A 14,528-nucleotide genomic window follows, 5' to 3' on the forward strand; every position below is an offset into this window, starting at 1 on the left:
AGGACAAGTAAGGTCACAGAGACTGTTTCCTTGAGGATGGGATAAGGAGGCTTTGGTGCATTCTCTGCTTAAACCCAGGCTCCTAGTTGACACTGAAGGTTTTTTGTTTGTTTGTTTGTTTGTTTTTGCTATCATTCTGCCTGTCTGTTGCAGTCAACTCTCTCCGCTTCATGCACATACTCTGAAACAGGCATATATTTTTGTGGCTTTTTTTCCCTAAGGAATGCTTGATGCTGGAAAAAATAAGGCTGTCCTTCAGGAGCTGTCTTCAAAAGGAGACACAGAAAAGGAAACTGAAGTAACGAGAAAGCTAAAGATTTAATGATGGAAAACTAAGAATTAGGGCAGGGAGTGGGTATTTAAACTACATTTCATCAGCACTAACCTACTAAAACCATGTCAAGAGAAACATGTCTCAGTATTCTTAAATAGCTGATTCATTTACCCCTCTCTCTGACTTGTCAATAGACATGATTAAGAACATGACTGTCTCTTGTAAAAAATGCCTCTGACCCAAATTTTGGCTTGAAGGAAACAACCACGGACCTCTGGGAAACAAGCAAAGATTCTATAAACACATATATCAACCAGCCTCTCATTTCTGTGAAAGGATCTCAAGGACAGAGGCCAAACATGCTGAGGACCCCTCCCCTCAAAATCAAGGACATATGATCCCTGGGCCATTTACCAATTATGCTGTGAGGTGAGTGTGTGAGAGGAGGGGCCTCTAGAGCAGCCACAGCCCACAGCAGCTGGGGTACTCTTAGAATTCCTAGAGTAACTTGTCAGAAAAAAAGAGAGAGATCAAGGCCCACACATAAGGAGCATAAGGAGCAAGATTAGTACAAAAAAATGAAAATGCCCTAGAGCAAGAGTTAGTCTGGTCCCAGCTCTGCAGTCTCCCAACATTCCTGTGGTCTGCCTATGCCCAAGAGACTGGTTCTGTTTGGCTACTGCAGCATTTTTTTTTTTCAAAATTTTTAACTTGAAAGTACTAGGTGGAGCAAGTACTCCTGCTTCTCAAAAGCCCACCTACCAAGGTCAGGACCCTTGAAATAGGAGGACATCCTTATTCTTACTGAGGGGGAGAATCTTGTTTAAGGTCTCACAATGGATATAAACCATATTACCAAATACATATTTTTTATTTATCTCCAAATTCCTAATGTCTGGTGCAGGGTCTCACTGGAAAGCACAGAGCCTAGCACATAGTGAGACCTCAGTGCCATGGGAAGAATGAGGAATTGATGGTATAGCTGGATTAAAATCCCAGTCTCCTACTTTTTCTGATCTACTTGTGTTTCCATGACAATGTGAAAACTTCCAGGTCCAGGTTTCCTTGTAGACTGATGACCAACAACCTGTTTCCATTATAAAACTAAGTTGGAAATGTCTTCTTAGTAACATTTATTCATAATTTCCTGAAACTTATTTAAAACAAAAATTACTAGGCTGCCAGTTAGCTAGCATCTATCTAGCATATGAGGCTAATGAAGAGAAGCCCCAGTGCTGCTGTGATGGGCATTGGAGTGATGGACTCTGTGGTGATGGACTCTGTGGTGATGGACTCTGTGGTGATGGGAGCTTTGGTGATGGGCTCTGTGGTGAAGGGTGCTGTGTGACGGGTGCTGTGGTGATGAGCTCTGTAGTGAAGGGCACTGTGGTGACGGGTACTGTGGTAATGGGCATTGTGGTGATGAGCTCTGTGGTGACGGGTGCTGTGGTGATGGGTGCTGTGGTGATGGGCTCTATGGTGATTGATGGGTGCTGTGGTGATGGGCTCTGTGGTAATGGGTGCTGTGGTGATGGGCTCTGTGGTGATGGGTGCTGTGGTGATGGGCTCTATGGTGATGGGTGTTGTGGTGATGGGCTCTATAGTGATGGGTGTTGTGGTGATGGGTGCTGTGGTGATGGGTGCTATGGTGATGGGTGCTGTGGTGATTGATGGGCTCTGTGGTAATGGGTAGTGTGGTGATGGGTGCTGTGGTAGTTGATGGGTGCTGTGGTAATAGGTGGTATGGTGATGGGCTCTCACTTGATGGGCTTCCACTTGCCCTTCCAGCAAGAAAAGCTTCCTGACTCTTGCATTGATGATGAGCTAGAGCAGCACTCTGCCAACAGAAATATAATGTGAGCCACATGTGCATTTTAAGTTCCCTAGCAGACATATAAAAAAGTAAAAAGAAGCATGTAAAATTAATCTTAATATATTATTGGCCCCAAATCCAAAATTTTATTGCAACATATAATCAATATAAAATCATTAATTGTATATTTATATTCTTTTTAATACTAAATCCTTGAATCACATATATTGTATCTAGCACATCTCAACATAAACCAACTAGCTGGGCGTAGTATCACCTGCCTGTAATCCAAGTTATGTGTGCGTGCATGCGTGCTTGTGTGTGTATACAAGCGCCATGGTTCCTGTGGAATTTGATGTGTGTGTGTGTGCGCGCGTGCGTGCGTGGGTGCGTGCGTGTGTGCACTGTGGAACTTGGTTCTCACTTTGTAGGATCTGGGGACCAGATCATTAGGCCAGTAGACATGAATGCAAGTGCCTCTCCCACAGAGCCAACTCACTGTCCCACTCCCAATACTTGGGAGATGGAGATAGAGAACAAGATTTCAAAGTCATCTTCAGCTCTGTAGATACTTCAAAGCCAATCTGAGCTAATAAGACTCTGTTTTTTAAAAAAAAATCAAAATAGAATAAATAGTCACATGTGGCCAGTAGCTACCATATTAGCCAACATAAATCTAGAAATCTGGGGTAGGGAATATTCTAAATAGCCTTCCAAACCTGATAGCAGGTGCTCTGTGCAGAGAGCAGTGACATCTAAGAGTGTCATCTTAGCGACAGCAAACTGCTCTGTTACTTAGCTCATCTTTTTAACCTGTTTACTTTGATCTAATTGGAAGTAGCTCATTTCTGTTTGTGGACGGTTCAATCCTCTTTAAGGCTGCAAAGAACCAAAGACCAATTCCTAACTGCAGAAGATGAGATCTTTTTTTCCTTCTCAATCCAACCATTTCTCAATATCCTGTAGCTCTGTGTAGCTTCTTTCCAACATTCTGGGCAAAACTACAAGACAAATATGGTTGCTTCAACGGAAGCTACCCATTCAAATGGAAGGTTTGGAGACCTTGCATGAATCTCAATGCAGCTAGATGCAAGGTCCACTAAAGGAGCAAGTAATGGTGGCAAAAGATTCATTTATTTTGAATTTTCGGTTTACATGATTTCCACTTACTACTGCAACTCTATAAGCCAAAAAGAATTATTATTTTGATTTCATAAAAGACAGAAATAGAACTAAGAGAGGATGAGTTAGACTTGACCAAGGTTACTGAGAAAGAGTAGTAATAAGTAAGTTTTCAATTTACAAAGTTAGGACTCTTTCACTATACACATAAATAGACAAATTATATGCATGTATATACACATTCAAGGATGGGAAAACTCAGGACGCACATTTATGTTTATATGCTATTTGCACACATGAGAGGCATGTACACATCAGACAGGACAGTATAGCCCCACACATGTACAGAAGAAAGATTGAAAGGTTTCTGAATATACCTAAGAACAGGAAGGTTACCTAAGTACATGTATAAATGCATGGAGGGACAGATGATCTCTATAGATGAATGTACACAGAGGTAGAGATAGCTTATATGTATTCATATAACAGGAATAAAAAGGTTGTCTATATGCAATGTATATGTAGGAGAGGACATATACAGGTAGGTAAGTTATAAATACACATGGACATATCAAGACAGAAACTATGCACACATCCAATGGGATGGACAGGTTAGTTGTAGGCATACAACAGAGTGCCCAGGAATAATGTATGGCCAGATTACCAGCACATAAACATGTGCACGTGAAGATTCTACCCCCAGTGCTGAGTATGCTGTTATTCACTCATTATAATGACCCCCACAAGCAACTTGGCTCAAGCAGTTACATAATTAATGTAGCTGTTCCATATTCCACCCACAAAAGCTTTGCTTTTGTCCCTGCTTGTCGTTCAGAGTCAATCATATTCAATATCACTTACCTTGTTGCTGAAACCAAAATAAGGTTAAGGAAATGAAAAGGGAAAAAAAATTAAAGCGACAAATTCTCAAGTTTTAGAATGCAAGTGCTGCCTTTAAGAAGTAATCCATTCAGAAGCACGCCTTAGACTGATAGAGAAGCCACAGGATGAACTTTCTGAGCCACAGCACAGCCGCATGCCTAAGCGACAGAGCCAAGGAGCTATTATTCTCAGTTGCACCCAGCTGGCTGGCTCCTCCGTGCAAAGTTGATGATAGGAACAATGCCTAGCACAGAAATCCCCTCAGAGAAGGCGGGGCGGGAGTCTGGTAGCTGCAAATCTAGGAATCCAGTCTGGTCCGCACCTCGCTGTTAAGGGGGGATTCTGAAGACCAGGCTGCTGAAGGCAACAGCAGCCAAACTTCAACTGGATGTGGAATGCTAACTCAATCCTTTCTGCTTTGAGACTGAGAGGAAAGCAGGGCAGCTCCGGCTCCGCTTCTGCTCCTCCTCCTCTCCAGCTGCTTCCTGCCTGCCTGCACCCTCCCATAGGGCACCAGCCCTCCTCACACGTTGCTGGCACACACCCCCTTCCCAGCACACTCACGCACACACAATCCTGCCAGCAAGCTCACTCACACACCCTTGGTGAGTGTCTCTCCCTCTTGCTAAATATAAATCTTACTCTCTCTCCCTTCCCCCATTTTCCTCCTTCTTTCCTCCATCTCTTTCTTCCTTCTCTTCTATCTATATAACCCCCTCCTGTCTAAGCTATAGACTTAAGAAAGATGTGCCACAGAGCCCTATACATTGAGGAGCTCCAAATCTCAGGGGAACTCAGAATACGGGAAGAAACTGCTAGAGCACAATGCAAAGGCAGTTTTCTCTTCCACTAAAATAAGCTCTGGGTTGGTTCACCACCTCTGCCATCAGCCTTTAGAGAAGAAAAGCTGAAGGACAGAGACAGTGCTCAAGTGCAGTTCATACCAAATGGCAACATTCTCTACCAGTTCATACCCTCAAACAGTTTCTTTGAACAGCTACTATTTTGAGTAAACCAAAATGAACTCTCCATTATAGCAGTCAAGACCAAAGGCTACTATAGAATCCAGAATTCTGAACTTGGCAATCCAAATTGATACAACATCCATCAAAAGCTGTCTGAGGTACAGAGTCCTATTTTCATGGTCCCCAATATTCCAGCTTGCCTGCACCAATAACAGCCCCATCTCTATGAAGATTTTCTAGTTCAGTGGTTCTCATGCTGTCCTAACCTCAACAATTCTACAAGTCTAGGTAGGATGTACCAGGAAATCAAGTATCTTTATCTTCAAAGAACACTCAAATCGCTTGCTGTAGCATAATTGAACCTAGTTTAACCTAGGTATCCTTGAAGCTCTGGGACACAGAGTATCAGGTACGAGACATTGCCTTCATACACTCTACAGCCAAAGATGAAGAAACACTGTTTGCTGTGCCTAGCCCTGAACTACATACACTGACAACCCAGTTACCCTGCTTCTCTTCTGCCTTCCCTGAGCCTGGCACAATGAGAAAAGGCCTTTCTCTTCCTCAGGCCTCAGAGCGAATTTGAGGAGGCAAACTTCACAGGCATCACATTCCTGTGACAATCCACAGAAGAATCTTGCCCATCTAGCCCAGAAACCAGGTGGCATATGTCAATGAGGACTATCCTAAGATCAAAGTTTGTATTAACTTAATTTTGGTTTTTTGAGGCAGTGTCTTACTTTGTAGGCAGGCTAGCTTTAAACTTGCAGTGATCCTCCTGCTTCAGCCTCCTAGTGCTAGGATTATTTATGTTCCTGAGCCATCATGTCTGCCTCAAAACGAGATTTTAAATCAGTCATGATTTCTATATCTTATCCAAGATCCCAAGGAGAAAGGGCTGGCTTTGGAACCAACATTTGCCTCCTTGCTGCCTTCTTCCAATAACACTGCTTCCCCTCAGTCAAGGAAGAAAAAAATTAGATTCTAAAAGATGCTAAACAAGCCATTTCTTAACCATCCACCTCATTATGCAGCCAGTGCTGACAGCAGTGCGGATACCTCCTAACCCAGTTGGGAGCTGGCTCAACGACAGAAGAGATAAGGGCTGACAGCACGACTAGAACCACATCTAAATACAGAGGAAGAAAATAACTTGAAAACTGTCAAATTTCAGTGGAATCACAGCCAATTTACTGTGGAGTTTCCCAGGCTTAAGCCAGGAGAGGTACAGGGTTTAACACAAATAGAGGGAAGGCTGATTAAATCAGAATTCCTTCCCCAGCTCTGCAGCTAAGCATAAAGAGTGGTAACTGTCCTTACAAGGTCCGGGCATTCTAAATTGAGGAAAAGCTCACATTATCAAGAACAAGGAAGATTCTTAGAGCCTGGATGTTGTCTAAACAACTATCCTCTTCATGTCCCATTCCCCAGCAGGGCTCCAGGGGCCTCAGGAAGTGTTACAAAGGCTAATAACGGACCCTGTTTTGTCCATCTGTCCAAATGTACCCAGCCCCTTTCCTAAGAAGCTTTGGTTTTGTAGAAAAACAATGTCTCAGATAATGGGAGATATGTTTAAGACATCAGGAAGCACAACAAAGTCTGTTATCTCCCATTAGAGCCTTCAAATTTCATATAAGTGTCCCTGTCTTTAACTACAAACTATTCTTGTGCTAACCACTGCCTGCCCCATGCTTAAGCAAGAGCAAGGAGGTTGTGATAGTTAATCTTGTCAGCTTGATAGGATTTAGAATCATCTGGATGACATTATCCCTGGGTCTATCTGTGAAGGCATTTTTTGGTGGGAAGAACTGTCCATGGTCTGCAGTCCCAGACCCCAGCATTCTCTCTGCCTGCTAGCTAGATGTGACCAGCTGTCTCATGCCCCTGCCACCATGTCTTTCACATTATGTTAGACTGTATCCTCAAACTGAGTCAAAATAAATCAATCCTCTAGAAGCTAATTTTTTTCATCAAGTATTTTGTCACAGCAATGGAATAACTAATACACAGGATAAAATGTGGTAAAGAACAATCAGCATAAGCTGTAGTGACAAAGGGGAGGCTCCTTCAGCTATAATCTTACAGGGCTTAGTTTTAGACATCATATGACCACAAAATAATTACATCTCCTTTGGTTGGGCAGAACATTTCTGTTTCCTTGGCTGTATGAGAAACAGTAGAGCTCTCTTTGTCACAATGGAACTGACCCTCAACAATCTTAGGCAGGCTAAGAAGATAAGGTCCTTTCTTTGAGTAAGAAATAGCACAGTACCCACCTGAGCTGTTAAACATCCCCAAAGCTAGTCTACTTAGAGTTAGCTGGACAGAGCTGGGAAAACAGATTTGGGTTAGGAAGAAAAAGGCATTTGTCTAGAAACTGTGAGATGCTTTCAACAGACATTCTCAAGGTCTGGTTCCCAATTTAAATCTTTGCAGGGATTTTCGCCTAGAGACAGATGAGTCAAGATGGAAATTAAAATGAGACACTGACACTCACGCAGAGTTGAAGGAAGGTTCACAGTGGCAGGAGCTCTAAAGAGGAGCTGAATGGATGGCTTAGTCAGAAGACCACCTGGTGCACAAAATCCTCAACTAAAGTAATTACATGGCATCTCTCAAAGGGGGAGGGCAGAGATCTGATACAACTAGGTTGGAAGCAAAGAACATGACTACTCCTAACCTGGCTTCCATTTTCAGGTGTCACTGCCAGAGAGGTCAGGACGAGCAGGTGCCTATCTTGTCTTCCCATAATGGTAGTCATAAATATGGATACAAAGGATGGGAAAACTCCGTTCTATTTTACATAGGAGTCAGCTTGTGACTATTCTCCTTCTTTACCACTAAGAAAACCCAGGAGCATCACGAAGAGGCTGACATGTGGCCACACAGCTGGGATTTCTTTTATGCGTGGGGAAAATGGTTTGTTCTGGTGGCTGAGAAAAGTCATTTTTTCCCTCCTTATAGAACTACGCTATCCCCAAACTATTCAGAAAGCATATACAAGCAGAGAATGATGGGCAATGGGAGGTGTTCCTCTTTCTTGCCCCAGGAACATACCACCCTAAGGGAATGATGAACCTGGCAGAGATATGCTGAGTTCACTGATGTGCTAAGACAGACCTGCCACACAGCTTAAATCAGAACTGACAAGCTTCAAGGCAGGCCTAAGGAATCACAAACTGCTGACAAACTTCAGTTCTACAATCAGGTCAAGCACCATTCCTGATTAGCACCTTGAACATAAAGAAACAATGAGTGAAATGCACAGATAGTACAGTTTTCAGCCTATACTATCAAAGGCTATGTCTATCTAAGAACCAAATGATGAAAAGGGTTTTGAAGAGTTCTTTATCTTTGTTTAAAACTCTTAAAGGGGTATACATGCTTATGCTCTCTTCACCCACCTCTGATAGCATTTTACTGCTGTGAAGAGACACCATGACCATGGAAACTTATAACAGAAAGCATTTAACAAAAGCTAGCTTACTGTTCAGCAGTTTAATCCATGATCATCATGATGGGAAGCATGGTACTGGAAGGGGAGCCTAGAATTCTACATCTGAATCAGTAGGCAGCAGGAAAAGGGTGCCACTAGGCCTGGCTTGGGCTTCTGAAACCTCAAAGCCTACCCCAAGTGACACACTTCCTTCATGAAAGTCAAACCTATTCCAACAAGGCCACAATTCCCAATACTACCACTCCTTATGAGACTATGAGGGACATTTTCATTCAAACCACCACATTTCATTCCCTGACCCCACACAAGCTTATAGCCATATCATAATACAAAAATCATTCAGCCCTACCTCAAAAATCCCCATGTCTATAAGTCTCAACCATATTTAAAAGTCCAAAGTCTCTTTGAGACTCATGGCAATCTCTTAGTTGTAATCCCCTATAAAAATCAAAATTAAAAAAACCCACATCATATACTTCCAACATACAATGGCACAGGATATGTGCTACCATTCTAAAAGGTAAGAAAAGAAGCATAGTGAGGAAAGACTGGAAAAAACAAGAATGAAAACCAGCTGAGTAAACTGTGCATCTCCATGTCTGGTACCAAGGCACTGTTCAGATACCCAGCTCCTTTCATCCTTAGTGACTGCAGCATATATCTCACTCTTGGGCTAGTTCCACTCCCTGTTAGCAGCTTTCCTTGACAGGTATCCTATGACTCCGGCATCTCTAACATCTTGGGGTCTCTAAGACAATCCAGGCTTCACCTCCCTTCACATCTTATGAAATGGCCTCTCTGGACCTCCATGCAGGGACACCCCTGACACATGCCTGGCCTCAGCAGCTTCCCTTAGTAACAGAGGGAAATTCCATAACCCTTTTCTTATATCCTTGATTCTAAAGCCAGTACCATGTAGCTGAAGCTACCAGCCATGTTCTGCTGCTTCCTGGGTCTGCAACGTGTCCCCCTCATTCAAATACATTTCCACCAGCTTTCTATTTTTGATGGTTTCCTTTACTGTCTAAGCTTTGCTGTCCTGGAACTCTGTCTGTAAACCAAAATGGCCATAAACTCAGACATCCCCCTGACTCTGCCTCTGAAGTACTTGAATAAAAATGTGAGCCACCACACCTTGACTAGCCCTGTTTTTCTTTCATTCCTTTTCACTTTTTAAAAAATTTCTTTTTACTAGTTGGAAGCTTAGCAATGTGGGGTCTTATTCTGAGGTCACCACCCCCTTCATTCCAATTAGCACAGGGCTTTTCCTTATTTGTTTACAATTCCTAGTACCCCTTTTATTCTCAAAAATGTACATTTTTTTGTTTTTTCTTGTTGAGCTTGCTCCTTTTTTATTATAGATATACATAAGACTGGCCACTAATAATTGCATAACATAGTCAATACTAGGTTGTTTTGAAATCTCCTGTGCAAAAGCTGTTAATCCATAACTATTCAATTTAGCCTCAGACAGATTTTTTTGGACAAGGGCAGAAAACAGCCAGATTCTTCAAAATATCACAAGAATCATCTCTAGGCTACATACTAAAATTCTTCTCTTCTGAAACATCTTGGGACAGGCCATCATATTATAAATCACCTCAGTACCACTGTCTTCCATGCTCCTACTAGGATGGCCCATTAAGCCTGACCTAAAGCATTAAACTGCTTTTCTAATCCAAAGTTCTAAAGTCTACATTCCTCCAAACAAAAACAGAGTCAGACCTATCATATCACTATCCCACTCCTGGTACCAGCTTCTGCTTTAGGGTTTTATTGATGTGAAGAGATACCATGACCATGGCAATTCTTATAAAAGAAAACATTTAGTTGGTGCTGGCTTACAGTTCAGGGGTTTAGTCCATTATTGTCATAGTGGAAAGCATGCAGACATAGTGATAAACAGGTATCTGAGAGCTCTATATTTGGTTCAGCAGGCAGCAGGAAGAGAGTACCACTTGCTAAGCCCTGTATGGCTGGGGGAGGGACAGCATGACACCATTCCTACCCCTGGAGCAGGGCCAGCAGGGTATGGGCCTCCATGAATGTTGACATAAGGCATATGCCTCCATGAATGAAGGCATAAGGCTTATTTGTATAATAATGTATATATTTTACTTTATGTTCCTACTTCAGGGGAATGTCCTCTCTGCCAAGATTAATGACTCCATAATAATCAGAAACAACACAATTCGGGGAAGCTAGAATATGTCTCTGTGATGCTGAGACCTTCAGGACAGCCCTTAAGGCTATGGGAAAAAACTATGAAAACATGAGTTCAAGAATACATAAATCAGTGTTAAGAATTGTCCTTTATGGGATTTCCCAACTATGCAAAATATAAGAACTCAATACAAGTTATATGGGGAGCATCACGGACCTAAAAGAACATAGGCTGCACTAATGAGCCAGCTTGTCCGAAGGATATTAAGGACAGAGATAAAGAGATTTAGGGAGTGGTGATCTCGGGGCAAGATCCTACCCAGCTAAGTTTATTGTTTATACTTATAAAGGCAGGCAGATCTCTGAATTCATTTGCTATGTTAAAAAATGTACTTGCTGTCTTTTTCTAAGAATCAAGAGGTTAAGGTCATAAAATGCTCATTCCTGGGATAATCAAAAGGGAACCTAGAGCAAATTACTGAATTGATACATAAATGAAAGACTGGTTTTGGTCTGTGAAAGATCAGCTGTCTAGAGAGCTGTTGCAGTTCTTTTTTTTTTTTCTTTTTTTTTGGTGGGTTTTCTGACTTTGTTCGAAAAGCCTAAATTTTTTTCTAGTGGGTTTTCTAACTTTGGTCAGAAACCCAAAAAGCTACTTAGAAAGCTAACATAGTTCTTTTAGATTTTTTCTAGCAGGTTTCCTGACTTTATTCTGAAAACCCAAGAACTGTTTTAGCAGGTTTTCTGACTGGTTGGAAAACCCAAGAGCTGTCTTGAGCAGAGAGCTGTAGCTGCTGCTTGTATTACGAATGATAATTATATTCCCCAGAAATAGTGTGTATAAGAAGGTCTGCACAGAGCTTCTGGGAACCTGCCCCCAGTTGGTTCTGATTGGTAAATAAAGATGCTAGCAGCCAATAGCTGGGGAGGACAGACAGAGGCAAAATTTTAGGATTCCCAGGCTTGAGACCAGGAGGGGGAGAAAGAGGCGATCATGCCTTAGGAGAGTGTGGAGGGAGGAGCCACCATGGGACAGAGAAACAAGGAGAGCGCCCAAGGCTCTAGGTCAAGAAAATGTGGCCCAGATGGCTGACCAATTGAAGTTAAGAACAGCCAAGATAGAACATAGGAATTAGTAAGGAGTAACTCAGAACTATTGGTAGGAGGTAGATTCTAGCATCATGGAAGGTAGGCAACTGCCTGGCTATTGTGCTGCTTAAGACATATTAAAATAAGTGTGTGTCTTTTCTTCAAGAACACAAACCACTGAGATGGGCAGCAACCCCATGCCAGGTTTTATTAATTATTAATTCAAAAGAGAGTTGTCTCAAGCAGAGAGCTATCCCGAGCAGAGAGCTGTCTAAGAGTTATCTCGATCAGACTACAGAGCTTGCACCCCATCACTAACTTGGAGTTGTTTCTTCCACCACTTCCAAACATTCCTTCCTCAGGACCCTCCCAACCAAGCCAAGGCAGGGACCTCAGCAGCCACTAAGCCTAACTTAGGTTTCTGAAACCTCAAAGCCCATCCCCAGTGACACACTTCCTCCAATAAGGTCACACCTACTCCAACAAGGCTATACCACTTTCTAGTAGTACCACTCCCTATAAATCTATGGGGGCCATTTCCATTCAAAATATAAGACAAAAAAGAATATAGTACCTGAACACTAGTGTCCTCTCCCTCTCCCTGTTGTATTTAATTATTAAACAAAATCAATCTTTGTTATCGCTGGCTACTCTCAGCCTTCTCCCCGCCCCATGGCTATCCCCATGTGGTGGCCTGCCCAATTTTCAGCAGTTCCCTTGTCTTTGAACCTCTGTTCCCAGTCATCTAAACCCTGCAGCTAGCTGCCGATAAACCAATCAATAATCCCAAATTTCTGTGGTGAGCTGGGGATGCACTCTCACCAACCCATGCTCCACCTTGGTTACCTTTCCCCTAGAAAGCTGAGTTGCAGTGAAATGGAAAACACTAGACAATCTTAGTTTAGAATCAATAGATAACACAATCGCTGAGCATAAAATCTCTCATCCTAAACTCATTAACTATTCTATGTTAGAAACCTTCCAGTGGCAGATTCTGGTGGATTCCAACACCAGATCTAACAGTCCCTGGTCTACATCTTGTCTGCTTTGCTCCCATCTCTCCATCCAAAAATGCACATTTATTTCTCCTTGTCAACCTCTTCCTCCCTCAGACACCAAAGGCCCACCTCCTTCTCGCTCAGTGATTGGCTTCTTGTCATCTTTATTACCCAATCAATCAATTAGGAAAAACTTCTGCCCTTGGCTCGAATTCTCTCTCTCTCTCTCTCTCTCTCTCTCTCTCTCTCTCTCTCTCTGTCTCTCTCTGTCTCTGTCTCTCTCTCTCTGTCTCTCTCTCTCTCTCTGTCTCTGTCTCTCTCTCTCTCTCTCTCTCTCTCTCTCTGTCTCTCTCTTTCCTCTATCTCTCTCTCCTCTCTCTCTTTCTCTCCCTCCCTCTCTCTCCCCCCATTTGTGTTTGTGTGTGTGTGTGTGTGTGTGTGTGTACACCGAACTTTCCAGTACTTTGATCTTGAACTTCTCAGCTTTCAGAACTTAAAGATACTCTTGTTACATAGTTCTTGGTAGTTGGTTCTAAAAGACTGGGCTACCACAAACTGTAAAACAAAACAAAACAAAAACCTCCCAATTTATACTTTGAAATCCTAACTCCTAAAACCTTGTAATGTGATAATCTTATTTGGAGACAGGATCTTTACAGATGCCATTAGGGTCATCAATGAAGTCATCAAGGTTGGCTCCAATCTAATATGACAATATTCTTATAAAAATGGGAAATACAAGCCCACTTGGTAAAATGTCTTGCTGCTATGGCAGACTTAGAAAACAAAGCAGAATCTTTCAGAACTATTGATCTCTCTCTCTCTCTCTCTCTCTCTCTCTCTCTCTCTCTCTCTCTCTCTATCTCTCTCTCGCACGCACGCACGCACACACACACGTGATAGTTAACTTGACACAATCTAGAATCACCTAGGAATAGAGCCTTAATAAGAGCTTGGGTTGACCTGTGACTATGTCTGTAAGAGGTTGTTTAATTACTTTAATTGATGTAGGAAGACCCAGCCCACTTTGGCAGTACCACTGACAATGCAGAACGCACTGACCTGTAAGAGCGATCAATCCAGCTGAGAACAAGCAAGTACACATGGATGTACTGTCCTCACTTCTCTCTGCTCTTGACTATGAATGTGTGACTAGCTGTCTCAAGCTGCTGCAGCCCCTCAATGATGGACTGTATAGAACTGTGACATAAAATTAACATTTTCTCCTCTAAGTTGATTTTTGCTAGAGTCTTTTATCACAGTAACAGACATGAAACTAGAACAAAATTTAATAATTGATGATACCAATCAAGTGCTTAGGTATTAAATAAGGCATGGTGACAAGGTGTCATGATCTTTGGTCTAAGACAGTTCCCTGAATGAAATGTTATAATAAGCTAATTGTTATATCCATATCTTATTTTGAGGGAGATTCTGTACCTAGGTGACTAGTATCAATTATTGAGAAAGCAATTATAAAAGAGAAGGTGATGGAGAAAGAAAGGTGAGTACAGATCTGTTGGGGGCCGACTTTTAGCAGAAAGCGGCTATCAGCTTTGCAGCCATCTTGAGCCATATACCCTGACATGAGACTTAGATTACAATAGCCTACAACAGCTGAGAACACTCCGATAATCTTGGTTTAGATACCTTGAGATTAAAGGTGCGTGAGATTAAGGGTGTGTGAGATTAAAGGTGTGTGACTTAAGAGTATGACTTAGAAGTATAGAGATCAGAGTTAGAGACGAGACCTAAGGGCATGATT

General features: G+C 42.3%; 1 protein-coding gene and 1 non-coding gene across 17 annotated transcripts in view; one reads left to right on the forward strand and one right to left on the reverse strand.

The window, feature by feature from the left end:
• Nucleotides 1–14,528, reverse strand: part of Unc13b (unc-13 homolog B) — a 214,986-nt gene that overhangs the window by 50,625 nt on the left and 149,833 nt on the right. The window contains exon 1 of one of the 16 annotated variants that reach the window (XM_076935122.1): nt 4,071–4,491. The exons of 14 other annotated variants lie outside the window; for them this stretch is intronic. The gene's annotated coding sequence lies outside the window, so the exon portion shown is untranslated. Of the gene's footprint in view, nt 1–4,070; nt 4,492–14,528 lie in introns of those variants that run through there. One more of the 16 variants, XM_034504034.2, reaches the window with a different exon arrangement.
• LOC117709671 (U7 small nuclear RNA) lies at nt 11,339–11,400 on the forward strand. Its single transcript, XR_004606919.1, has one exon. It is a non-coding gene; the product is annotated as a U7 small nuclear RNA (small nuclear RNA).

This window comes from Arvicanthis niloticus, chromosome 5, assembly GCF_011762505.2.
Source record: "Arvicanthis niloticus isolate mArvNil1 chromosome 5, mArvNil1.pat.X, whole genome shotgun sequence".
Lineage (NCBI taxonomy): Eukaryota > Metazoa > Chordata > Mammalia > Rodentia > Muridae > Arvicanthis > Arvicanthis niloticus.